We start from the raw sequence: 26,023 nt of genomic DNA on the forward strand, positions 1-26,023 counted from the left end.
GACTACTTCGGTGTGGGCTCCATCCTTCGATATAAGGATTTCTTGTACTGAGGTCCCGGTCCAGCGCCAGGGGCCCCTGGGCACATCCTTTATCCATTTTCCCTGGGAAAGAAAACTCAGCAGTCCAGGTTCCTGATGTCAGTTTGTAGGGCTCCCTTGGGTCTATCAGGGCAGCACAAGTTTGAGGTGGGGACAACTTCGGTGTGGGGTCCATCCTTCGATATAAGGATTCTTTGCAGTCAGGGCCAGGGGCCCCTGGGCACATCCTTTTTCCATTTTCCCTGGGAAAGAAAACTCAGCAGTCCAGGTTCCTGATGTCAGTTTGTAGGGCTCCCTTGGGTCTATCAGGGCAGCACAAGTTTGAGGTGGGGACAAATTCGGTGTGGGCTCCATCCTTCGATATTAGGAGTTTTTGCAGTCAGGGCCAGGGTTCCCCGGGCACATCCTTTTTCCATTTTCCCTGGGATAGAAAACTCAGCAGTCCAGGTTCCTGATGTCAGTTTGTAGGGCTCCCTTGGGTGTATCAGGGCAGCACAAGTTTGAGGTGGGGACAACTTTGGTGTGGGGTCCACCCTTCGATATAAGGATTTTTTGCAGTGAGGCCCCAGCCCAGGGCCAGGGGCCCCTGGGCACATCCTTTTTCCATTTTCCCTGGGAAAGAAAACTCAGCAGTCCAAGTTCCTGATGTCAGTTTGTAGGGCTCCCTTGGGTGTATCAGGGCAGCACAAGTTTGAGGTGGGGACAACTTCGGTGTGGGGTCCATCCTTCGATATAAGGATTTTTTGCAGTCAGGGCCAGGGGCCCCTGGGCACATCCTTTGGCCATTTTCCCTGGGAAAGAAAACTCAGCAGTCCAGGTTCCTGATGTCAGTTTGTAGGGCTCCCTTGGGTCTATCAGGGTAGCAGAAGTTTGATGTGCGGACAACTTCAGTGTACGCTCCATCCTTCGATATAAGGATGTTTTGCAGTCAGGGCCAGAGGCCCCTGGACACATCCTTTTTCCATTTTCCCTGGGAAAGAAAACTCAGCAGTCCAGGTTCCTGATGTCAGTTTGTAGGGCTCCCTTGGGTCTATCAGGGCAGCACAAGTTTGAGGTGGGGACAACTTCGGTGTGGGGTCCATCCTTCAATATAAGGATTTTTTGCAGTGAGGCCCCAACCCAGGGCCAGGGGCCCCTGTGCACATCCTTTTTCCATTTTCCCTGGGAAAGAAAACTCAGCAGTCCAGGTCCCTGATGTCAATTTGTAGGGCTCCCTTGGGTCTATCAAGGCAGCACAAGTTTGAGGTGGGGGTAACTTTGGTGTGGGGTCCATCCTTCGATATAAGGATTTTTTGCAGTCAGGGCCAGGGGCCCCTGGGCACCTCCTTTTTCCATTTTCCCTGGGAAAGAAAACTCAGCAGTCCAGGTTCCTGATGTCAGTTTGTAGGGCTCCCTTGGGTCTATCAGGGCAGCACAAGTTTGAGGTGGGGACAACTTCGGTGTGGGGTCCATCCTTCGATATAAGGATTTTTTGCAGTCAGGGCCAGGGGCCCCCAGGCACATCCTTTTTCCATTTTCCCTGGGAAAGAAAACTCAGCAGTCCAGGTTCCTGATGTCAGTTTGTAGGGCTCCCTTGGGTGTATCAGGGCAGCACAAGTTTGAGGTGGGGACAACTTCGGTGTGGGGTCCATCCTTCGATATAAGGATTCTTTGCAGTCAGGGCCAGGGCCCCCTGGGCACATCCTTTTTCCATTTTCCCTGGGAAAGAAAACTCAGCAGTCCAGGTTCCTGATGTCAGTTTGTAGGGCTCCCTTGGGTCTATCAGGGCAGCACAAGTTTGAGGTGGGGACTACTTCGGTGTGGGCTCCATCCTTCGATATAAGGATTTCTTGTACTGAGGTCCCGGTCCAGCGCCAGGGGCCCCTGGGCACATCCTTTTTCCATTTTCCCTGGGAAAGAAAACTCAGCAGTCCAGGTTCCTGATGTCAGTTTGTAGGGCTCCCTTGGGTGTATCAGGGCAGCACAAGTTTGAGGTGGGGACAACTTCGGTGTGGGGTCCATCCTTCGATATATGGATTCTTTGCAGTCAGGGCCAGGGGCCCCTGGGCACATCCTTTTTCCATTTTCCCTGGGAAAGAAAACTCAGCAGTCCAGGTTCCTGATGTCAGTTTGTAGAGCTTCCTTGGGTCTATCAGGGCAGCACAAGTTTGAGGTGGGGACAAGTTCGGTGTGGGGTCCATCCTTCGATATAAGGATTTTTTGCAGTGAGGGCCCTGTCCAGGGCCAGGGGCCCCAGGGCACATCCTTTTTCCATTTTCCCTGGGAAAGAAAACTCAGCAGTCCAGGTTCCTGATGTCAGTTTGTAGGGCTCCCTTGGGTCTATCAGGGCAGCACAAGTTTGAGGTGGGGACAAATTCGGTGTGGGCTCCATCCTTCGATATTAGGAGTTTTTGCAGTCAGGGCCAGGGTTCCCCGGGCACAACCTTTTTCCATTTTCCCTGGGAAAGAAAACTCAGCAGTCCAGGTTCCTGATGTCAGTTTGTAGGGCTCCCTTGGGTGTATCAGGGCAGCACAAGTTTGAGGTGGGGACAACTTCGGTGTGGGGTCCATCCTTCGATATAAGGATTTTTTGCAGTCAGGGCCAGGGGCCCCTGGGCACCTCCTTTTTCCATTTCCCCTGGGAAAGAAAACTCAGCAGTCCAGGTTCCTGATGTCTGTTTGTAGGGCTCCCTTGGGTCTATCAGGGCAGCGCAAGTTTGAGGTGGGGACAACTTCGGTGTGGGGTCCATCCTTCGATATAAGGATTTTTTGCAGTCAGGGCAAGGGTCCCCTGGGCACATCCTTTGGCCATTTTCCCTGGGAAAGAAAACTCAGCAGTCCAGGTTCCTGATGTCAGTTTGTAGGGCTCCCTTGGGTCTATCAGGGTAGCAGAAGTTTGATGTGCGGACAACTTCAGTGAACGCTCCATCCTTCGATATAAAGATTTTTTGCAGTCAGGGCCAGAGGCCCCTGGGCACATCCTTTTTCCATTTTCCCTGGGAAAGAAAACTCAGCAGTCCAGGTTCCTGATGTCAGTTTGTAGGGCTCCCTTGGGTCTATCAGGGCAGCACAAGTTTGAGGTGGGGACTACTTCGGTGTGGGCTCCATCCTTCGATATAAGGATTCTTTGCAGTGAGGCCCCAACCCAGGGCCAGGGGACCCCGGGCACATCCTTTTTCCATTTTCCCTGGGAAAGAAAACTCAGCAGTCCAGGTTCCTGATGTCAGTTTGTAGGGCTCCCTTGGGTCTATCAGGGCAGCACAAGTTTGAGGTGGGGACAACTTCGGTGTGAGGTCCATCCTTCGATATAAGGATTCTTTGCAGTGAGGCCCAAGCCCAGGGCCAGGGGCCCCTGGGCACATCCTTTTTCCATTTTCCCTGGGAAAGAAAACTCAGCAGTCCAGGTTCCTGATGTCAGTTTGTAGGGCTCCCTTGGGTCTATCAGGGCAGCACAAGTTTGAGGTGGGGACTACTTCGGTGTGGGCTCCATCCTTCGATATAAGGATTTCTTGTACTGAGGTCCCGGTCCAGCGCCAGGGGCCCCTGGGCACATCCTTTATCCATTTTCCCTGGGAAAGAAAACTCAGCAGTCCAGGTTCCTGATGTCAGTTTGTAGGGCTCCCTTGGGTCTATCAGGGCAGCACAAGTTTGAGGTGGGGACAACTTCGGTGTGGGGTCCATCCTTCGATATAAGGATTCTTTGCAGTCAGGGCCAGGGGCCCCTGGGCACATCCTTTTTCCATTTTCCCTGGGAAAGAAAACTCAGCAGTCCAGGTTCCTGATGTCAGTTTGTAGGGCTCCCATGGGTCTATCAGGGCAGCACAAGTTTGAGGTGGGGACAAATTCGGTGTGGGCTCCATCCTTCGATATTAGGAGTTTTTGCAGTCAGGGCCAGGGTTCCCCGGGCACATCCTTTTTCCATTTTCCCTGGGAAAGAAAACTCAGCAGTCCAGGTTCCTGATGTCAGTTTGTAGGGCTCCCTTGGGTGTATCAGGGCAGCACAAGTTTGAGGTGGGGACAACTTCGGTGTGGGGTCCATCCTTCGATATAAGGATTTTTTGCAGTGAGGCCCCAGCCCAGGGCCAGGGGCCCCTGGGCACATCCTTTTTCCATTTTCCCTGGGAAAGAAAACTCAGCAGTCCAAGTTCCTGATGTCAGTTTGTAGGGCTCCCTTGGGTCTATCAGGGCAGCACAAGTTTGAGGTGGGGACAACTTCGGTGTGGGGTCCATCCTTCGATATAAGGATTCTTTGCAGTCAGGGCCAGGGGTCCCCGGGCACTTCCTTTGGCCATTTTCCCTGGGAAAGAAAACTCAGCAGTCCAGGTTCCTGATGTCATTTCTTAGGGCTCCCTTGGGTCTATCAGGGTAGCAGAAGTTTGATGTGGGGACAACTTCGGTGTGGGGTCCATCCTTCGATATAAGGAATTTTTGCAGTCAGGGCCGGGGGACCCCGGGCACATCCTTTTTCCATTTTCCCTGGGAAAGAAAACTCAGCAGTCCAGGTTCCTGATGTCAGTTTGTAGAGCTCTCTTGGGTCTATCAGGGCAGTACAAGTTTGAGGTGGGGACAACTTTGGTGTGAGGTCCATCCTTCGATATAAGGATTCTTTGCAGTGAGGCCCCAGCCCAGGGCCAGGGGCCCCTGGGCACATCCTTTTTCCATTTTCCCTGGGAAAGAAAACTCAGCAGTCCAGGTTCCTGATGTCAGTTTGTAGGGCTCCCTTGGGTCTATCAGGGCAGCACAAGTTTGAGGTGGGGACAACTTCGGTGTGGGTTCCATCCTTCGATATAAGGATTTTTTGCAGTCAGAGCCAGGGACCCAGGGCCACGGGCCCCTGGGCACATCCTTTTTCCATTTTCCCTGGGAAAGAAAACTCAGCAGTCCAGGTTCCTGATGTCAGTTTTTAGGGCTCCCTTGGGTCTATCAGGGCAGCACAAGTTTGAGGTGGGGACAACTTCGGTGTGGGGTCCATCCTTCGATATAAGGATTTTTTGCAGTCAGGCCCCAGCCCAGGGCCAGAGGCCCCCGGGCACATCCTTTTTCCATTTTCCCTGGGAAAGAAAACTCAGCAGTCCAGGTTCCTGATGTCAGTTTGTAGGGCTCCCTTGGGTCTATCAGGGCAGCACAAGTTTGAGGTGGGGACAACTTTGGTGTGGGGTCCATCCTTCGATATAAGGATTTTTTGCAGTCAAGGCCAGGGGCCCCTGGGCACATCCTTTTTCCATTTTCCCTGGGAAAGAAAACTCTGCAGTCCAGGTTCCTGATGTCAGTTTGTAGGGCTCCCTTGGGTCTATCAGGGCAGCACAAGTTTGAGGTGGGGACAACTTCGGTGTGGGGTCCATCCTTCGATATAAGGATTTTTTGCAGTCAGGGCCAGGGGCCCCCTGGCACACCCTTTGGCCATTTTCCCTGGGAAAGAAAACTCAGCAGTCCCGGTTCCTGATGTCAGTTTGTAGGGCTCCCTTGGGTCTATCAGGGCAGCACAAGTTTGAGGTGGGGACAACTTCGGTGTGGGGTCCATCCTTCGATATAAGGATTTTTTGCAGTGAGGCCCACCCCAGGGCCAGGAGCCCCTGGGCATATCCTTTTTCATTTTTCCTGGGAAAGAATACTCAGCAGTCCAGGTTCCTGATGTCAGTTTGTAGGGCTCCCTTGCGTGTATCAGGGCAGAACAAGTTTGAGGTGGGGACAACTTCGGTGTGGGATACATCCTTCGATATAAGGATTCTTTGCGGTCAGGGCAAGGGGCCCCTGGGCACATCCTTTTTCCATTTTCCCTGGGAAAGAAAACTCAGCAGTCCAGGTTCCTGATGTCAGTTTGTAGGGCTCCCTTGGGTCTATCAGGGCAGCACAAGTTTGAGGTGGGGACAACTTCGGTGTGGGCTCCATCCTTCGATATAAGGATTTTTTTCAGTGAGGCCCAGCCCAGGGCCAGGGGCCCCAGGGCACATCCTTTTTCCATTTTCCCTGGGAAAGAAAACTCAGCAGTCCAGGTTCCTGATGTCAGTTTGTAGGGCTCCCTTGGGTCTATCAGGGCAGCACAAGTTTGAGGTGGGGACACCTTCGGTGTGGGGTCCATCCTTCGATATAAGGATTTTTTTCAGTGAGGCCCAGCCCAAAGCCAGGGGCCCCTGGGCACATCCTTTTTCCATTTTCCCTGGGAAAGAAAACTCAGCAGTCCAGGTTCCTGATGTCAGTTTGTAGGGCTCCCTTGGCTGTATCAGAGCTGCAGATGTTTGAGGTGGGGACAACTTCGGTGTGGGCTCCATCCTTCGATATAAGGATATTTTGCAGTGGGGTTCCCTGTCCAGGGCCACGGGCCACTAGGCACATCCTTTTTCCATTTTCCCTGGGAAAGAAAACTCAGCAGTCCAGGTTCCTGATGTCAGCTTGTAGGGCTCCCTTGGGTCTATCAGGGCAGCACAAGTTTGAGGTGGGGACAACTTCGGTGTGGGGTTCATCCTTCGATATAAAGATTTTTTGCAGTCAGGGCCAGGGGCCCCTGGGCACATCCTTTTTCCATTTTCCCTGGGAAAGAAAACTCAGCAGTCCAGGTTCCTGATGTCAGTTTGTAGGGCTCCCTTGGGTGTATCAGGGCAGCACAAGTTTGAGGTGGGGACAACTTCGGTGTGGGCGCCATCCTTCGATATAAGGATTCTTTGCAGTCAGGGCCAGGGGCCCCTGGGCACATCCTTTTTCCATTTTCCCTGGGAAAGAAAACTCAGCAGTCCAGGTTCCTGATGTCAGTTTGTAGAGCTCCCTTGGGTCTATCAGGGCAGCACAAGTTTGAGGTGGGGACAACTTCGGTGTGGGGTGCATCCTTCGATATAAAGATTTTTTGCAGTCAGGGCCAGGGGCCCCTGGGCACATCCTTTTTCCATTTTCCCTGGGAAAGAAAACTCAGCAGTCCAGGTTCCTGATGTCAGTTTTTAGGGCTCCCTTGGGTCTATCAGGGCAGCACAAGTTTGAGGTGGGGACAACTTCGGTGTGGGGTCCATCCTTCGATATAAGGATTTTTTGCAGTCAGGCCCCAGCCCAGGGCCAGAGGCCCCCGGGCACATCCTTTTTCCATTTTCCCTGGGAAAGAAAACTCAGCAGTCCAGGTTCCTGATGTCAGTTTGTAGGGCTCCCTTGGGTCTATCAGGGCAGCACAAGTTTGAGGTGGGGACAACTTTGGTGTGGGGTCCATCCTTCGATATAAGGATTTTTTGCAGTCAAGGCCAGGGGCCCCTGGGCACATCCTTTTTCCATTTTCCCTGGGAAAGAAAACTCTGCAGTCCAGGTTCCTGATGTCAGTTTGTAGGGCTCCCTTGGGTCTATCAGGGCAGCACAAGTTTGAGGTGGGGACAACTTCGGTGTGGGGTCCATCCTTCGATATAAGGATTTTTTGCAGTCAGGGCCAGGGGCCCCCTGGCACACCCTTTGGCCATTTTCCCTGGGAAAGAAAACTCAGCAGTCCCGGTTCCTGATGTCAGTTTGTAGGGCTCCCTTGGGTCTATCAGGGCAGCACAAGTTTGAGGTGGGGACAACTTCGGTGTGGGGTCCATCCTTCGATATAAGGATTTTTTGCAGTGAGGCCCACCCCAGGGCCAGGAGCCCCTGGGCATATCCTTTTTCATTTTTCCTGGGAAAGAATACTCAGCAGTCCAGGTTCCTGATGTCAGTTTGTAGGGCTCCCTTGCGTGTATCAGGGCAGAACAAGTTTGAGGTGGGGACAACTTCGGTGTGGGATACATCCTTCGATATAAGGATTCTTTGCGGTCAGGGCAAGGGGCCCCTGGGCACATCCTTTTTCCATTTTCCCTGGGAAAGAAAACTCAGCAGTCCAGGTTCCTGATGTCAGTTTGTAGGGCTCCCTTGGGTCTATCAGGGCAGCACAAGTTTGAGGTGGGGACAACTTCGGTGTGGGCTCCATCCTTCGATATAAGGATTTTTTTCAGTGAGGCCCAGCCCAGGGCCAGGGGCCCCAGGGCACATCCTTTTTCCATTTTCCCTGGGAAAGAAAACTCAGCAGTCCAGGTTCCTGATGTCAGTTTGTAGGGCTCCCTTGGGTCTATCAGGGCAGCACAAGTTTGAGGTGGGGACACCTTCGGTGTGGGGTCCATCCTTCGATATAAGGATTTTTTTCAGTGAGGCCCAGCCCAAAGCCAGGGGCCCCTGGGCACATCCTTTTTCCATTTTCCCTGGGAAAGAAAACTCAGCAGTCCAGGTTCCTGATGTCAGTTTGTAGGGCTCCCTTGGCTGTATCAGAGCTGCAGATGTTTGAGGTGGGGACAACTTCGGTGTGGGCTCCATCCTTCGATATAAGGATATTTTGCAGTGGGGTTCCCTGTCCAGGGCCACGGGCCACTAGGCACATCCTTTTTCCATTTTCCCTGGGAAAGAAAACTCAGCAGTCCAGGTTCCTGATGTCAGCTTGTAGGGCTCCCTTGGGTCTATCAGGGCAGCACAAGTTTGAGGTGGGGACAACTTCGGTGTGGGGTTCATCCTTCGATATAAAGATTTTTTGCAGTCAGGGCCAGGGGCCCCTGGGCACATCCTTTTTCCATTTTCCCTGGGAAAGAAAACTCAGCAGTCCAGGTTCCTGATGTCAGTTTGTAGGGCTCCCTTGGGTGTATCAGGGCAGCACAAGTTTGAGGTGGGGACAACTTCGGTGTGGGCGCCATCCTTCGATATAAGGATTCTTTGCAGTCAGGGCCAGGGGCCCCTGGGCACATCCTTTTTCCATTTTCCCTGGGAAAGAAAACTCAGCAGTCCAGGTTCCTGATGTCAGTTTGTAGAGCTCCCTTGGGTCTATCAGGGCAGCACAAGTTTGAGGTGGGGACAACTTCGGTGTGGGCTCCATCCTTCGATATAAGGATTTTTTGCAGTGAGGCTCAGCCCAGGGCCAGGGGCCCCAGGGCACATCCTTTTTCCATTTTCCCTGGGAAAGAAAACTCAGCAGTCCAGGTTCCTGATGTCAGTTTGTAGGGCTCCCTTGGGTCTATCAGGGCAGCACAAGTTTGAGGTGGGGACAACTTCGGTGTGGGGTCCATCCTTCGATATAAGGATTCTTTGCAGTCAGGGCCAGGGGCCCCTGGGCACATCCTTTATCCATTTTCCCTGGGAAAGAAAACTCAGCAGTCCAGCTTCCTGATGTCAGTTTGTAGAGCTCCCTTGGGTCTATCAGGGCAGCACAAGTTTGAGGTGGGGACAACTTCGGTGTGGGCTCCATCCTTCGATATAAGGATTTTTTGCAGTCGGGGCCAGGGGCCCCTGGGCACATCCTTTTTCCATTTTCCCTGGGAAAGAAAACTCAGCAGTCCAGGTTCCTGATGTCAGTTTGTAGGGCTCCCTTGGGTCTATGAGGGTAGCACAAGTTTGAGGTTGCAGCAACTTTGGTGTGGGCTTCATCCTTCGATATAAGGATTTTTTGCAGTGAGGCCCCTGTCAAGCCCAGGGGCCCCTGGGCACATCCTTTTTCCATTTTCCCTGGGAAAGAAAACTCAGCAGTCCAGGTTCCTGATGTCAGCTTGTAGGGCTCCGTTGGGTGTATCAGGGCAGCACAAGTTTGAGGTGGGGACAACTTCGGTGTGGGTTGCATCCTTCGATATAAAGATTTTTTGCAGTCAGGGCCAGGGGCCCCTGGGCACATCTTTTTCCATTTTCCCTGGGAAAGAAAACTCAGCAGTCCAGGTTCCTGATGTCAGTTTGTAGGGCTCCCTTGGGTCTATCAGGGCAGCGCAAGTTTGAGGTGGGGACAACTTCGGTGTGGGGTCCATCCTTCGATATAAGGATTTTTTGCTGTCAGGGCCAGGGGCCCCTGGGCACATCCTTTTTCCTTTTTCCCTGGGAAAGAAAACTCAGCAGTCCAGGTTCCTGATGTCAGTTTGTAGGGCTCCCTTGGGTCTATCAGGGCAGCACAAGTTTGAGGTGGGGACAACTTCGGTGTGGGGTCCATCCTTCGATATAAGGATTTTTTGCAGTCAGGGCAAGGGGCCCCTGGGCACATCCTTTGGCCATTTTCCCTGGGAAAGAAAACTCAGCAGTCCAGGTTCCTGATGTCAGTTTGTAGGGCTCCCTTGGGTCTATCAGGGTAGCAGAAGTTTGATGTGCGGACTACTTCAGTGTACGCTCCATCCTTCGATATAAGGATTTTTTGCAGTCAGGGCCAGAGGCCCCTGGGCACATCCTTTTTCCATTTTCCCTGGGAAAGAAAACTCAGCAGTCCAGGTTCCTGATGTCAGTTTGTAGGGCTCCCTTGGGTCTATCAGGGCAGCACAAGTTTGAGGTGGGGACAACGTCGGTGTGGGGGCCATCCTTCGATATAAGGATTTTTTGCAGTGAGGGCCCAACCCAGGGCCAGGGGCCCCTGGGCACATCCTTTTTCCATTTTCCCTGGGAAAGAAAACTCAGCAGTCCAGGTTCCTGATGTCAGTTTGTAGGGCTCCCTTGGGTCTATCAGGGCAGCACAAGTTTGAGGTGGGGACAACTTCGGTGTGGGGTCCATCCTTCGATATAAGGATTCTTTGCAGTCAGGGCCAGGGGCCCCTGGGCACATCCTTTTTCCATTTTCCCTGGGAAAGAAAACTCAGCAGTCCAGGTTCCTGATGTCAGTTTGTAGGGCTCCCTTGGGTCTATCAAGGCAGCACAAGTTTGAGGTGGGGACAACTTCGGTGTGGGGTCCATCCTTCGATATAAGGATTTTTTGCAGTCAGGGCAAGGGGCCCCTGGGCACATCCTTTGGCCATTTTCCCTGGGAAAGAAAACTCAGCAGTCCAGGTTCCTGATGTCAGTTTGTAGGGCTCCCTTGGGTCTATCAGGGTAGCAGAAGTTTGATGTGCGGACTACTTCAGTGTACGCTCCATCCTTCGATATAAGGATTCTTTGCAGTCAGGGCCAGAGGCCCCTGGGCACATCCTTTTTCCATTTTCCCTGGGAAAGAAAACTCAGCAGTCCAGGTTCCTGATGTCAGTTTGTAGGGCTCCCTTGGGTCTATCAGGGCAGCACAAGTTTGAGGTGGGGACAACGTCGGTGTGGGGGCCATCCTTCGATATAAGGATTTTTTGCAGTGAGGGCCCAACCCAGGGCCAGGGGCCCCTGGGCACATCCTTTTTCCATTTTCCCTGGGAAAGAAAACTCAGCAGTCCAGGTTCCTGATGTCAGTTTGTAGGGCTCCCTTGGGTCTATCAGGGCAGCACAAGTTTGAGGTGGGGACAACTTCGGTGTGGGGTCCATCCTTCGATATAAGGATTCTTTGCAGTCAGGGCCAGGGGCCCCTGGGCACATCCTTTTTCCATTTTCCCTGGGAAAGAAAACTCAGCAGTCCAGGTTCCTGATGTCAGTTTGTAGGGCTCCCTTGGGTCTATCAAGGCAGCACAAGTTTGAGGTGGGGACAACTTTGGTGTGGGGTCCATCCTTCGATATAAGGATTTTTTGCAGTCACGGCCAGGGGCCCCTGGGCACATCCTTTTTCCATTTTCCCTGGGAAAGAAAACTCAGCAGTCCAGGTTCCTGATGTCAGTTTGTAGGGCTCCCTTGGGTGTATCAGGGCAGCACAAGTTTGAGGTGGGGACAACTTTGGTGTGGGGTCCATCCTTCGATATAAGAATTTTTTGCAGTCAGGGCCAGGGGCCCCTGGGCACATCCTTTTTCCATTTTCCCTGGGAAAGAAAACTCAGCAGTCCAAGTTCCTGATGTCATTTTTTAGGGCTCCCTTGGGTCTATCAGGGCAGCACAAGTTTGAGGTGGGGACAACTTCGGTGTGGGGTCCATCCTTCGATATAAGGATTTTTTGCAGTCAGGGCCAGGGGCCCCTGGGCACATCCTTTTTCCATTTTCCCTGGGAAAGAAAACTCAGCAGTCCAGGTTCCTGATGTCAGTTTGTAGGGCTCCCTTGGGTCTATCAGGGCAGCACAAGTTTGAGGTGGGGACAACTTCGGTGTGGGGTCCATCCTTCGATATAAGGATTCTTTGCAGTCAGGCCCCAGCCCATGTCCAGGGGCCCCTGTGCACATCCTTTTTCCATTTTCCCTGGGAAAGAAAACTCAGCAGTCCAGGTTCCTGATGTCAGTTTGTAGACCTCCCTTGGGTCTATCAGGGCAGCACAAGTTTGAGGTGGGGACAACTTCAGTGTGGGCTTCATCCTTCGATATAAGGATTTTTTGCAGTGAGGCCCCTGTCAAGCCCAGGGGCCCCTGGGCACATCCTTTTTCCATTTTCCCTGGGAAAGAAAACTCAGCAGTCCAGGTTCCTGATGTCAGCTTGTAGGGCTCCCTTGGGTGTATCAGGGCAGCACAAGTTTGAGGTGGGGACAACTTCGGTGTGGGTTGCATCCTTCGATATAAAGATTTTTTGCAGTCAGGGCCAGGGGCCCCTGGGCACATCTTTTTCCATTTTCCCTGGGAAAGAAAACTCAGCAGTCCAGGTTCCTGATGTCTGTTTGTAGGGCTCCCTTGGGTCTATCAGGGCAGCGGAAGTTTGAGGTGGGGACAACTTCGGTGTGGGGGCCATCCTTCGATATAAGGATTTTTTGCAGTCAGGGCCAGGGGTTCCTGGGCATATCCTTTTTCCTTTTTCCCTGGGAAAGAAAACTCAGCAGTCCAGGTTCCTGATGTCAGTTTGTAGGGCTCCCTTGGGTCTATCAGGGCAGCACAAGTTTGAGGTGGGGACAACTTCGGTGTGGGGGCCATCCTTCGATATAAGGATTTTTTGCAGTCAGGGCAAGGGGCCCCTGGGCACATCCTTTGGCCATTTTCCCTGGGAAAGAAAACTCAGCAGTCCAGGTTCCTGATGTCAGTTTGTAGGGCTCCCTTGGGTCTATCAGGGCAGCACAAGTTTGAGGTGGGGACAACGTCGGTGTGGGGTCCATCCTTCGATATAAGGATTTTTTGCAGTGAGGGCCCAACCCAGGGCCAGGGGCCCCTGGGCACATCCTTTTTCCATTTTCCCTGGGAAAGAAAACTCAGCAGTCCAGGTTCCTGATGTCAGTTTGTAGAGCTCCCTTGGCTCTATCAGGGCAGCACAAGTTTGAGGTGGGGACAACTTCGGTGTGGGGTGCATCCTTCGATATAAAGATTTTTTGCAGTCAGGGCCAGGGGCCCCTGGGCACATCCTTTTTCCATTTTCCCTGGGAAAGAAAACTCAGCAGTCCAGGTTCCTGATGTCATTTTGTAGGGCTCCCTTGGGTCTATCAGGGCAGCACAAGTTTGAGGTGGGGACAACTTCGGTGTGGGGTGCATCCTTCGATATAAGGATTTTTTGCAGTCAGGCCCCAGCCCAGGGCCAGGGGCCCCTGGGCACATCCTTTTTCCATTTTCCCTGGGAAAGAAAACTCAGCAGTCCAAGTTCCTGATGTCAGTTTGTAGGGCTCCCTTGGGTCTATCAGGGCAGCACAAGTTTGAGGTGGAGACAACTTTGGTGTGGCGTCCATCCTTCGATATAAGAATTTTTTGCAGTCAGGGCCAGGGGCCCCTGGGCACATCCTTTTTCCATTTTCCCTGGGAAAGAAAACTCAGCAGTCCAGGTTCCTGATGTCAGTTTGTAAAGCTCCCTTGGGTGTATCAGGGCAGCACAAGTTTGAGGTGGGGACAACTTCGGTGTGGTGTCCATCCTTCGAAATAAGGATTTTTTGCAGTTAGGCCCCAGCCCACGGCCAGGGGCCCCTGGGCACATCCTTTTTCCATTTTCCCTGGGAAAGAAAACTCAGCAGTCCAGGTTCCTGATGTCATTTTGTAGGGCTCCCTTGGGTCTATCAGGGCAGCACAAGTTTGAGGTGGGGACAACTTCGGTGTGGGGTGCATCCTTCGATATAAGGATTCTTTGCAGTCAGGCCCCAGCCCAGGGCCAGGGGCCCCTGTGCACATCCTTTTTCCATTTTCCCTATGAAAGAAAACTCAGCAGTCCAGGTTCCTGATGTCAGTTTGTAGGGCTCCCTTGGGTCTATCAGGGCAGCACAAGTTTGAGGTGGGGACAACTTCGGTGTGGGCTCCATCCTTCGATATAAGGATTTTTTTCAGTGAGGCCCAGCCCAGGGCCAGGGGCCCCAGGGCACATCCTTTTTCCATTTTCCCTGGGAAAGAAAACTCAGCAGTCCAGGTTCCTGATGTCAGTTTGTAGGGCTCCCTTGGGTCTATCAGGGCAGCACAAGTTTGAGGTGGGGACACCTTCGGTGTGGGGTCCATCCTTCGATATAAGGATTTTTTTCAGTGAGGCCCAGCCCAAAGCCAGGGGCCCCTGGGCACATCCTTTTTCCATTTTCCCTGGGAAAGAAAACTCAGCAGTCCAGGTTCCTGATGTCAGTTTGTAGGGCTCCCTTGGCTGTATCAGAGCTGCAGATGTTTGAGGTGGGGACAACTTCGGTGTGGGCTCCATCCTTCGATATAAGGATATTTTGCAGTGGGGTTCCCTGTCCAGGGCCACGGGCCACTAGGCACATCCTTTTTCCATTTTCCCTGGGAAAGAAAACTCAGCAGTCCAGGTTCCTGATGTCAGCTTGTAGGGCTCCCTTGGGTCTATCAGGGCAGCACAAGTTTGAGGTGGGGACAACTTCGGTGTGGGGTTCATCCTTCGATATAAAGATTTTTTGCAGTCAGGGCCAGGGGCCCCTGGGCACATCCTTTTTCCATTTTCCCTGGGAAAGAAAACTCAGCAGTCCAGGTTCCTGATGTCAGTTTGTAGGGCTCCCTTGGGTGTATCAGGGCAGCACAAGTTTGAGGTGGGGACAACTTCGGTGTGGGCGCCATCCTTCGATATAAGGATTCTTTGCAGTCAGGGCCAGGGGCCCCTGGGCACATCCTTTTTCCATTTTCCCTGGGAAAGAAAACTCAGCAGTCCAGGTTCCTGATGTCAGTTTGTAGAGCTCCCTTGGGTCTATCAGGGCAGCACAAGTTTGAGGTGGGGACAACTTCGGTGTGGGCTCCATCCTTCGATATAAGGATTTTTTGCAGTGAGGCTCAGCCCAGGGCCAGGGGCCCCAGGGCACATCCTTTTTCCATTTTCCCTGGGAAAGAAAACTCAGCAGTCCAGGTTCCTGATGTCAGTTTGTAGGGCTCCCTTGGGTCTATCAGGGCAGCACAAGTTTGAGGTGGGGACAACTTCGGTGTGGGGTCCATCCTTCGATATAAGGATTCTTTGCAGTCAGGGCCAGGGGCCCCTGGGCACATCCTTTATCCATTTTCCCTGGGAAAGAAAACTCAGCAGTCCAGCTTCCTGATGTCAGTTTGTAGAGCTCCCTTGGGTCTATCAGGGCAGCACAAGTTTGAGGTGGGGACAACTTCGGTGTGGGCTCCATCCTTCGATATAAGGATTTTTTGCAGTCGGGGCCAGGGGCCCCTGGGCACATCCTTTTTCCATTTTCCCTGGGAAAGAAAACTCAGCAGTCCAGGTTCCTGATGTCAGTTTGTAGGGCTCCCTTGGGTCTATGAGGGTAGCACAAGTTTGAGGTTGCAGCAACTTTGGTGTGGGCTTCATCCTTCGATATAAGGATTTTTTGCAGTGAGGCCCCTGTCAAGCCCAGGGGCCCCTGGGCACATCCTTTTTCCATTTTCCCTGGGAAAGAAAACTCAGCAGTCCAGGTTCCTGATGTCAGCTTGTAGGGCTCCGTTGGGTGTATCAGGGCAGCACAAGTTTGAGGTGGGGACAACTTCGGTGTGGGTTGCATCCTTCGATATAAAGATTTTTTGCAGTCAGGGCCAGGGGCCCCTGGGCACATCTTTTTCCATTTTCCCTGGGAAAGAAAACTCAGCAGTCCAGGTTCCTGATGTCAGTTTGTAGGGCTCCCTTGGGTCTATCAGGGCAGCGCAAGTTTGAGGTGGGGACAACTTCGGTGTGGGGTCCATCCTTCGATATAAGGATTTTTTGCTGTCAGGGCCAGGGGCCCCTGGGCACATCCTTTTTCCTTTTTCCCTGGGAAAGAAAACTCAGCAGTCCAGGTTCCTGATGTCAGTTTGTAGGGCTCCCTTGGGTCTATCAGGGCAGCACAAGTTTGAGGTGGGGACAACTTCGGTGTGGGGTCCATCCTTCGATATAAGGATTTTTTGCAGTCAGGGCAAGGGGCCCCTGGGCACATCCTTTGGCCATTTTCCCTGGGAAAGAAAACTCAGCAGTCCAGGTTCCTGATGTCAGTTTGTAGGGCTCCCTTGGGTCTATCAGGGTAGCAGAAGTTTGATGTGCGGACTACTTCAGTGTACGCTCCATCCTTCGATATAAGGATTTTTTGCAGTCAGGGCCAGAGGCCCCTGGGCACATCCTTTTTCCATTTTCCCTGGGAAAGAAAACTCAGCAGTCCAGGTTCCTGATGTCAGTTTGTAGGGCTCCCTTGGGTCTATCAGGGCAGCACAAGTTTGAGGTGGGGACAACGTCGGTGTGGGGGCCATCCTTCGATATAAGGATTTTTTGCAGTGAGGGCCCAACCCAGGGCCAGGGGCCCCTGGGCACATCCTTTTTCCATTTTCCCTGGGAAAGAAAACTCAGCAGTCCAGGTTCCTGATGTCAGTTTGTAGGGCTCCCTTGGGTCTATCAGGGCAGCACAAGTTTGAGGTGGGGACAACTTCGGTGTGGGGTCCATCCTTCGATATAAGGATTCTTTGCAGTCAGGGCCAGGGGCCCCTGGGCACATCCTTTTTCCATTTTCCCTGGGAAAGAAAACTCAGCAGTCCAGGTTCCTGATGTCAGTTTGTAGGGCTCCCTTGGGTCTATCAAGGCAGCACAAGTTTGAGGTGGGGACAACTTCGGTGTGGGGTCCATCCTTCGATATAAGGATTTTTTGCAGTCAGGGCAAGGGGCCCCTGGGCACATCCTTTGGCCATTTTCCCTGGGAAAGAAAACTCAGCAGTCCAGGTTCCTGATGTCAGTTTGTAGGGCTCCCTTGGGTCTATCAGGGTAGCAGAAGTTTGATGTGCGGACTACTTCAGTGTACGCTCCATCCTTCGATATAAGGATTCTTTGCAGTCAGGGCCAGAGGCCCCTGGGCACATCCTTTTTCCATTTTCCCTGGGAAAGAAAACTCAGCAGTCCAGGTTCCTGATGTCAGTTTGTAGGGCTCCCTTGGGTCTATCAGGGCAGCACAAGTTTGAGGTGGGGACAACGTCGGTGTGGGGGCCATCCTTCGATATAAGGATTTTTTGCAGTGAGGGCCCAACCCAGGGCCAGGGGCCCCTGGGCACATCCTTTTTCCATTTTCCCTGGGAAAGAAAACTCAGCAGTCCAGGTTCCTGATGTCAGTTTGTAGGGCTCCCTTGGGTCTATCAGGGCAGCACAAGTTTGAGGTGGGGACAACTTCGGTGTGGGGTCCATCCTTCGATATAAGGATTCTTTGCAGTCAGGGCCAGGGGCCCCTGGGCACATCCTTTTTCCATTTTCCCTGGGAAAGAAAACTCAGCAGTCCAGGTTCCTGATGTCAGTTTGTAGGGCTCCCTTGGGTCTATCAAGGCAGCACAAGTTTGAGGTGGGGACAACTTTGGTGTGGGGTCCATCCTTCGATATAAGGATTTTTTGCAGTCACGGCCAGGGGCCCCTGGGCACATCCTTTTTCCATTTTCCCTGGGAAAGAAAACTCAGCAGTCCAGGTTCCTGATGTCAGTTTGTAGGGCTCCCTTGGGTGTATCAGGGCAGCACAAGTTTGAGGTGGGGACAACTTTGGTGTGGGGTCCATCCTTCGATATAAGAATTTTTTGCAGTCAGGGCCAGGGGCCCCTGGGCACATCCTTTTTCCATTTTCCCTGGGAAAGAAAACTCAGCAGTCCAAGTTCCTGATGTCATTTTTTAGGGCTCCCTTGGGTCTATCAGGGCAGCACAAGTTTGAGGTGGGGACAACTTCGGTGTGGGGTCCATCCTTCGATATAAGGATTTTTTGCAGTCAGGGCCAGGGGCCCCTGGGCACATCCTTTTTCCATTTTCCCTGGGAAAGAAAACTCAGCAGTCCAGGTTCCTGATGTCAGTTTGTAGGGCTCCCTTGGGTCTATCAGGGCAGCACAAGTTTGAGGTGGGGACAACTTCGGTGTGGGGTCCATCCTTCGATATAAGGATTCTTTGCAGTCAGGCCCCAGCCCATGTCCAGGGGCCCCTGTGCACATCCTTTTTCCATTTTCCCTGGGAAAGAAAACTCAGCAGTCCAGGTTCCTGATGTCAGTTTGTAGACCTCCCTTGGGTCTATCAGGGCAGCACAAGTTTGAGGTGGGGACAACTTCAGTGTGGGCTTCATCCTTCGATATAAGGATTTTTTGCAGTGAGGCCCCTGTCAAGCCCAGGGGCCCCTGGGCACATCCTTTTTCCATTTTCCCTGGGAAAGAAAACTCAGCAGTCCAGGTTCCTGATGTCAGCTTGTAGGGCTCCCTTGGGTGTATCAGGGCAGCACAAGTTTGAGGTGGGGACAACTTCGGTGTGGGTTGCATCCTTCGATATAAAGATTTTTTGCAGTCAGGGCCAGGGGCCCCTGGGCACATCTTTTTCCATTTTCCCTGGGAAAGAAAACTCAGCAGTCCAGGTTCCTGATGTCTGTTTGTAGGGCTCCCTTGGGTCTATCAGGGCAGCGGAAGTTTGAGGTGGGGACAACTTCGGTGTGGGGGCCATCCTTCGATATAAGGATTTTTTGCAGTCAGGGCCAGGGGTTCCTGGGCATATCCTTTTTCCTTTTTCCCTGGGAAAGAAAACTCAGCAGTCCAGGTTCCTGATGTCAGTTTGTAGGGCTCCCTTGGGTCTATCAGGGCAGCACAAGTTTGAGGTGGGGACAACTTCGGTGTGGGGGCCATCCTTCGATATAAGGATTTTTTGCAGTCAGGGCAAGGGGCCCCTGGGCACATCCTTTGGCCATTTTCCCTGGGAAAGAAAACTCAGCAGTCCAGGTTCCTGATGTCAGTTTGTAGGGCTCCCTTGGGTCTATCAGGGCAGCACAAGTTTGAGGTGGGGACAACGTCGGTGTGGGGTCCATCCTTCGATATAAGGATTTTTTGCAGTGAGGGCCCAACCCAGGGCCAGGGGCCCCTGGGCACATCCTTTTTCCATTTTCCCTGGGAAAGAAAACTCAGCAGTCCAGGTTCCTGATGTCAGTTTGTAGAGCTCCCTTGGCTCTATCAGGGCAGCACAAGTTTGAGGTGGGGACAACTTCGGTGTGGGGTGCATCCTTCGATATAAAGATTTTTTGCAGTCAGGGCCAGGGGCCCCTGGGCACATCCTTTTTCCATTTTCCCTGGGAAAGAAAACTCAGCAGTCCAGGTTCCTGATGTCATTTTGTAGGGCTCCCTTGGGTCTATCAGGGCAGCACAAGTTTGAGGTGGGGACAACTTCGGTGTGGGGTGCATCCTTCGATATAAGGATTTTTTGCAGTCAGGCCCCAGCCCAGGGCCAGGGGCCCCTGGGCACATCCTTTTTCCATTTTCCCTGGGAAAGAAAACTCAGCAGTCCAAGTTCCTGATGTCAGTTTGTAGGGCTCCCTTGGGTCTATCAGGGCAGCACAAGTTTGAGGTGGAGACAACTTTGGTGTGGCGTCCATCCTTCGATATAAGAATTTTTTGCAGTCAGGGCCAGGGGCCCCTGGGCACATCCTTTTTCCATTTTCCCTGGGAAAGAAAACTCAGCAGTCCAGGTTCCTGATGTCAGTTTGTAAAGCTCCCTTGGGTGTATCAGGGCAGCACAAGTTTGAGGTGGGGACAACTTCGGTGTGGTGTCCATCCTTCGAAATAAGGATTTTTTGCAGTTAGGCCCCAGCCCACGGCCAGGGGCCCCTGGGCACATCCTTTTTCCATTTTCCCTGGGAAAGAAAACTCAGCAGTCCAGGTTCCTGATGTCATTTTGTAGGGCTCCCTTGGGTCTATCAGGGCAGCACAAGTTTGAGGTGGGGACAACTTCGGTGTGGGGTGCATCCTTCGATATAAGGATTCTTTGCAGTCAGGCCCCAGCCCAGGGCCAGGGGCCCCTGTGCACATCCTTTTTCCATTTTCCCTATGAAAGAAAACTCAGCAGTCCAGGTTCCTGATGTCAGTTTGTAGGGCTCCCTTGGGTCTATCAGGGCAGCACAAGTTTGAGGTGGAGACAACTTTGGTGTGGCGTCCATCCTTCGATATAAGAATTTTTTGCAGTCAGGGCCAGGGGCCCCTGGGCACATCCTTTTTCCATTTTCCCTGGGAAAGAAAACTCAGCAGTCCAGGTTCCTGATGTCAGTTTGTAAAGCTCCCTTGGGTGTATCAGGGCAGCACAAGTTTGAGGTGGGGACAACTTCGGTGTGGTGTCCATCCTTCGAAATAAGGATTTTTTGCAGTTAGGCCCCAGCCCACGGCCAGGGGCCCCTGGGCACATCCTTTTTCCATTTTCCCTGGGAAAGAAAACTCAGCAGTCCAGGTTCCTGATGTCAGTTTGTAGAGCTCCCTTGGGTCTATCAGGGCAGCACAAGTTGAGGTGGGGACAACTTTGGTGTGGGGTCCATCCTTCGATATAAGGATTCTTTGCAGTCAGGGCCAGGGGCCCTCTGGCACACCCTTTGGCCATTTTCCCTGGGAAAGAAAACTCAGCAGTCCCGGTTCCTGATGTCACTTTGTAGGGCTCCCTTGGGTCTATCAGGGCAGCACAAGTTTGAGGTGGGGATAACTTCGGTCTGGGGTCCATCCTTCGATATAAGGATTTTTTGCAGTGAGGCCCAGCCCAGGGCCAGGAGCCCCTGGGCACATCCTTTTTCATTTTCCCTGGGAAAGAATACTCAGCAGTCCAGGTTCCTGATGTCAGTTTGTAGGGCTCCCTTGGGTGTATCAGGGCAGCACAAGTTTGAGGTGGGGACAACTTCGGTGTGGGGTCCATCCTTCGATATAAGGATTCTTTGCAGTCAGGGCCAGGGGCCCCTGGGCACATCCTTTTTCCATTTTCCCTGGGAAAGAAAACTCAGCAGTCCAGGTTCCTGATGTCAGTTTGTAGGGCTCCCTTGGGTCTATCAGGGCAGCACAAGTTTGAGGTGGGGACAACTTCGGTGTGGGGTCCATCCTTCGATATAAGGATTTTTTGCAGTCAGGCCCCAGCCCAGGGCCAGGGGCCCCTGTGCACATCCTTTTTCCATTTTCCCTGGGAAAGAAAACTCAGCAGTCCAGGTTCCTGATGTCAGTTTGTAGGGCTCCCTTGGGTCTATCAGGGCAGCACAAGTTTGAGGTGGGGACAACTTCGGTGTGGGGTCCATCCTTCGATATAAGGATTTTTTGCAGTGAGGCCCAGCCCAGGGCCAGGGGCCCCTGGGCACATCCTTTTTCATTTTCCCTGGGAAAGAAAACTCAGCAGTCCAGGTTCCTGATGTCAGTTTGTAGGGCTCCCTTGGGTGTATCAGGGCAGCACAAGTTTGAGGTGGGGACAACTTCGGTGTGGGGTCCATCCTTCGATATAAGGATTTTTTTCAGTGAAGCCCAGCCGAGGGCCAGGGGCCCCAGGGCACATCCTTTTTCCATTTTCCCTGGGAAAGAAAACTCAGCAGTCCAGGTTCCTGATGTCAGTTTGTAGGGCTCCCTTGGGTGTATCAGAGCTGCACATGTTTGAGGTGGGGACAACTTCGGTGTGGGCTCCATCCTTCGATATAAGGATATTTTGCAGTGAGGTCCCTGTACAGGGCCAGGGGCCCCTGGGCACATCCTTTTTCCATTTTCCCTGGGAAAGAAAACTCAGCAGTCCAGGTTCCTGATGTCAGTTTGTAGGGCTCCCTTGGGTCTATCAGGGTAATACAAGTTTGAGGTTGCAACAACTTTGGTGTGGGGTGCATCCTTCGATATAAGGATTCTTTGTAGTGAGGTTCCTGTCCAGGGCCAGGGGCCCCTGGGCACATCCTTTTTCCATTTTCCCTGGGAAAGAAAACTCAGCAGTCCAGGTTCCTGATGTCAGTTTGTAGGGCTCCCTTGGGTCTATCAGGGCAGCACAAGTTTGAGGTGGGGACAACTTCGGTGTGGGGTCCATCCTTCGATATAAGGATTTCTTGTAGTGAGGTCCCTGCCAAGGGCCAGGGGCCGCTGGGCACATCCTTTTTCCATTTTCCCTGGGAAAAAAAACTCAGCAGTCCAGGTTCCTGATATCAGTTTGTAGGGCTCCCTTGGGTGTATCAGGGCAGCACAAGTTTGAGGTGGGGACAACTTCGGTGTGGGGTCCATCCTTCGATATAAGGATTTTTTGCAGTCAGGGCCAGGGGCCCCTGGGCACATCCTTTTTCCATTTTCCCTGGGAAAGAAAACTCAGCAGTCCAGGTTCCTGATGTCAGTTTGTAGGGCTCCCTTGGGTCTATCAGGGCAGCACAAGTTTGAGGTGGGGACAACTTCGGTGTGGGGTCCATCCTTCGATATAAGGATTTTTTGCAGTCAGGGCCAGGGGCCCAGGGCCAGGGGCCCCCGGGCACATCCTTTTTCCATTTTCCCTGGGAAAGAAAACTCAGCAGTCCAGGTTCCTGCTGTCAGTTTGTAGGGCTCCCTTGTGTCTATCAGGGCAGCACAAGTTTGAGGTGGGGACAACTTCGGTCTGGGCTCCATCCTTCGATATAAGGATTCTTTGCAGTCAGTGCCAGGGGCCCCCGGGCACTTCCTTTGGCCATTTTCCCTGGGAAAGAAAACTCAGCAGTCCAGGTTCCTGATGTCAGTTTGTAGGGCTTCCTTGGGTGTATCAGGGCAGCAGAAGTTTGAGTTGGGGACAACTTCGGTGTGGGGTGCATCCTTCGATACAAAGATTTTTTGCAGTCAGGGCCAGGGGCCCCAGGGCACACCCTTTTTCCATTTTCCCTGGGAAAGAAAACTCAGCAGTCCAGGTTCCTGATGTCAGTTTGTAGGGCTCCCTTGGGTCTATCAGGGCAGCACAAGTTTGAGGTGGGGACAACTTTGGTGTGGGGTCCATCCTTCGAAATAAGGATTTCTTGTTGTGAGGTCCCTGCCAAGGGCCAGGGGCCGCTGGGCACATCCTTCTTCCATTTTCCCTGGGAAAGAAAACTCAGCAGTCCAGGTTCCTGATGTCAGTTTGTAGGGCTCCCTTGGATCTATCAGGGCAGCACAAGTTTGAGGTGGGGACAACTTCGGTGTGGGGTCCATCCTTCGATATAAGAATTTTTTGCAGTCAGGGCCAGGGGCCCCTGGGCACATCCTTTTTCCATTTTCCCTGGGAAAGAAAACTCAGCAGTCCAAGTTCCTGATGTCATTTTTTAGGGCTCCCTTGGGTCTATCAGGGCAGCACAAGTTTGAGGTGGGGACAACTTCGGTGTGGGGTCCATCCTTCGATATAAGGATTTTTTGCAGTCAGGGCCAGGGGCCCCTGGGCACATCCTTTTTCCATTTTCCCTGGGAAAGAAAACTCAGCAGTCCAGGTTCCTGATGTCAGTTTGTAGGGCTCCCTTGGGTCTATCAGGGCAGCACAAGTTTGAGGTGGGGACAACTTCGGTGTGGGGTCCATCCTTCGATATAAGGATTCTTTGCAGTCAGGCCCCAGCCCATGTCCAGGGGCCCCTGTGCACATCCTTTTTCCATTTTCCCTGGGAAAGAAAACTCAGCAGTCCAGGTTCCTGATTCAGTTTGTAGAGCTCCCTTGGGTCTATCAGGGCAGCACAAGTTTGAGGTGGGGACAACTTCAGTGTGGGCTTCATCCTTCGATATAAGGATTTTTTGCAGTGAGGCCCCTGTCAAGCCCAGGGGCCCCTGGGCACATCCTTTTTCCATTTTCCCTGGGAAAGAAAACTCAGCAGTCCAGGTTCCTGATGTCAGCTTGTAGGGCTCCCTTGGGTGTATCAGGGCAGCACAAGTTTGAGGTGGGGACAACTTCGGTGTGGGTTGCATCCTTCGATATAAAGATTTTTTGCAGTCAGGGCCAGGGGCCCCTGGGCACATCTTTTTCCATTTTCCCTGGGAAAGAAAACTCAGCAGTCCAGGTTCCTGATGTCTGTTTGTAGGGCTCCCTTGGGTCTATCAGGGCAGCGCAAGTTTGAGGTGGGGACAACTTCGGTGTGGGGGCCATCCTTCGATATAAGGATTTTTTGCAGTCAGGGCCAGGGGTTCCTGGGCATATCCTTTTTCCTTTTTCCCTGGGAAAGAAAACTCAGCAGTCCAGGTTCCTGATGTCAGTTTGTAGGGCTCCCTTGGGTCTATCAGGGCAGCACAAGTTTGAGGTGGGGACAACTTCGGTGTGGGGGCCATCCTTCGATATAAGGATTTTTTGCAGTCAGGGCAAGGGGCCCCTGGGCACATCCTTTGGCCATTTTCCCTGGGAAAGAAAACTCAGCAGTCCAGGTTCCTGATGTCAGTTTGTAGGGCTCCCTTGGGTCTATCAGGGCAGCACAAGTTTGAGGTGGGGACAACGTCGGTGTGGGGTCCATCCTTCGATATAAGGATTTTTTGCAGTGAGGGCCCAACCCAGGGCCAGGGGCCCCTGGGCACATCCTTTTTCCATTTTCCCTGGGAAAGAAAACTCAGCAGTCCAGGTTCCTGATGTCAGTTTGTAGGGCTCCCTTGGGTGTATCAGGGCAGCACATGTTTGAGGTGGGGACAACTTCGGTGTGGGGTCCATCCTTCGATATAAGAATTTTTTGCAGTCAGGGCCAGGGGCCCCTGGGCACATCCTTTTTCCATTTTCCCTGGGAAAGAAAACTCAGCAGTCCAAGTTCCTGATGTCATTTTTAAGGGCTCCCTTGGGTCTATCAGGGCAGCACAAGTTTGAGGTGGGGACAACTTCGGTGTGGGGTCCATCCTTCGATATAAGGATTTTTTGCAGTCGGGGCCAGGGGCCCCTGGGCACATCCTTTTTCCATTTTCCCTGGGAAAGAAAACTCAGCAGTCCAGGTTCCTGATGTCAGTTTGTAGGGCTGCCTTGGGTCTATCAGGGCAGCACAAGTTTGAGGTGGGGACAACTTCAGTGTGGGCTCCATCCTTCGATATAAGGATGTTTTGCAGTCAGGGCCAGGGGCCCCTGGGCACATCCTTTGGCCATTTTCCCTGGGAAAGAAAACTCAGCAGTCCAGGTTCCTGATGTCAGTTTGTAGGGCTCCCTTGGGTCTATCAGGCAAGTACAATTTTGAGGTGGGGACAACTTCGATGTGGGGTCCATCCTTCGATATAAGGATTCTTTGCAGTGAGGCCCCAGCCCAGGGCCAGGGGCCCCTGGGCACATCCTTTTTCCATTTTCCCTGGGAAAGAAAACTCAGCAGTCCAGGTTCCTGATGTCAGTTTGTAGAGCTCCCTTGGCTCTATCAGGGCAGCACAAGTTTGAGGTGGGGACAACTTCGGTGTGGGGTGCATCCTTCGATATAAAGATTTTTTGCAGTCAGGGCCAGGGGCCCCTGGGCACATCCTTTTTCCATTTTCCCTGGGAAAGAAAACTCAGCAGTCCAGGTTCCTGATGTCATTTTGTAGGGCTCCCTTGGGTCTATCAGGGCAGCACAAGTTTGAGGTGGGGACAACTTCGGTGTGGGGTGCATCCTTCGATATAAGGATTCTTTGCAGTCAGGCCCCAGCCCAGGGCCAGGGGCCCCTGTGCACATCCTTTTTCCATTTTCCCTGGGAAAGAAAACTCAGCAGTCCAGGTTCCTGATGTCAGTTTGTAGGGCTCCCTTGGGTCTATCAGGGCAGCACAAGTTTGAGGTGGAGACAACTTTGGTGTGGGGTCCATCCTTCGATATAAGGATTTTTTGCAGTCAGGGCCAGGGGCCCCTGGGCACATCCTTTTTCCATTTTCCCTGGGAAAGAAAACTCAGCAGTCCAGGTTCCTGATGTCAGTTTGTAAAGCTCCCTTGGGTGTATCAGGGCAGCACAAGTTTGAGGTGGGGACAACTTCGGTGTGGTGTCCATCCTTCGAAATAAGGATTTTTTGCAGTTAGGCCCCAGCCCACGGCCAGGGGCCCCTGGGCACATCCTTTTTCCATTTTCCCTGGGAAAGAAAACTCAGCAGTCCAGGTTCCTGATGTCAGTTTGTAGAGCTCCCTTGGGTCTATCAGGGCAGCACAAGTTGAGGTGGGGACAACTTTGGTGTGGGGTCCATCCTTCGATATAAGGATTCTTTCCAGTCAGGGCCAGGGGCCCGCTGGCACACCCTTTGGCCATTT

Source organism: Lonchura striata, chromosome 34 (assembly GCF_050655825.1).
Source record: "Lonchura striata isolate lonStrDom1 chromosome 34, ASM5065582v1, whole genome shotgun sequence".
Taxonomy (NCBI): Eukaryota; Metazoa; Chordata; class Aves; order Passeriformes; family Estrildidae; genus Lonchura; species Lonchura striata.